Source organism: Egretta garzetta, unplaced genomic scaffold (genome assembly GCF_000687185.1).
Source record: "Egretta garzetta isolate BGI_Z169 unplaced genomic scaffold, ASM68718v1 scaffold123, whole genome shotgun sequence".
NCBI lineage: Eukaryota > Metazoa > Chordata > Aves > Pelecaniformes > Ardeidae > Egretta > Egretta garzetta.
In genome coordinates, this window is record NW_009259182.1 from 254,607 (window position 1) to 254,950 (window position 344).

Consider the following 344-nt stretch of genomic DNA (forward strand, 5'->3'; position numbering starts at 1 on the left):
GGGGTTAGAATCGCCTCGCTGTGAGCGAGGTGAAGCGGCAGGATCGGCGCTGCCCGCGGCAGGCGGGTCCTTGGCCGCACGGGTCGAAAAAGAAAGAAGAAAACTACACGGGAAGTCAAGATTTGCGATATCTAAAGCCAGCCCGCGAGTGACTTTAATTCCAGTCCTAGCTATTAGAAGGAGATTTAGCTCTACGGCAAATATTTGCTTTTTTGTCCCCATAGAAACATCATTAGGGGAAGTTCACTTAATAATAAGGTCAATTAAAGAGTATTTTCCGCTGAGTGGAGGAAAAATTGCTTTCCTACCGGAATAACCTCTTTAGGAATATCTGGCCACATTAA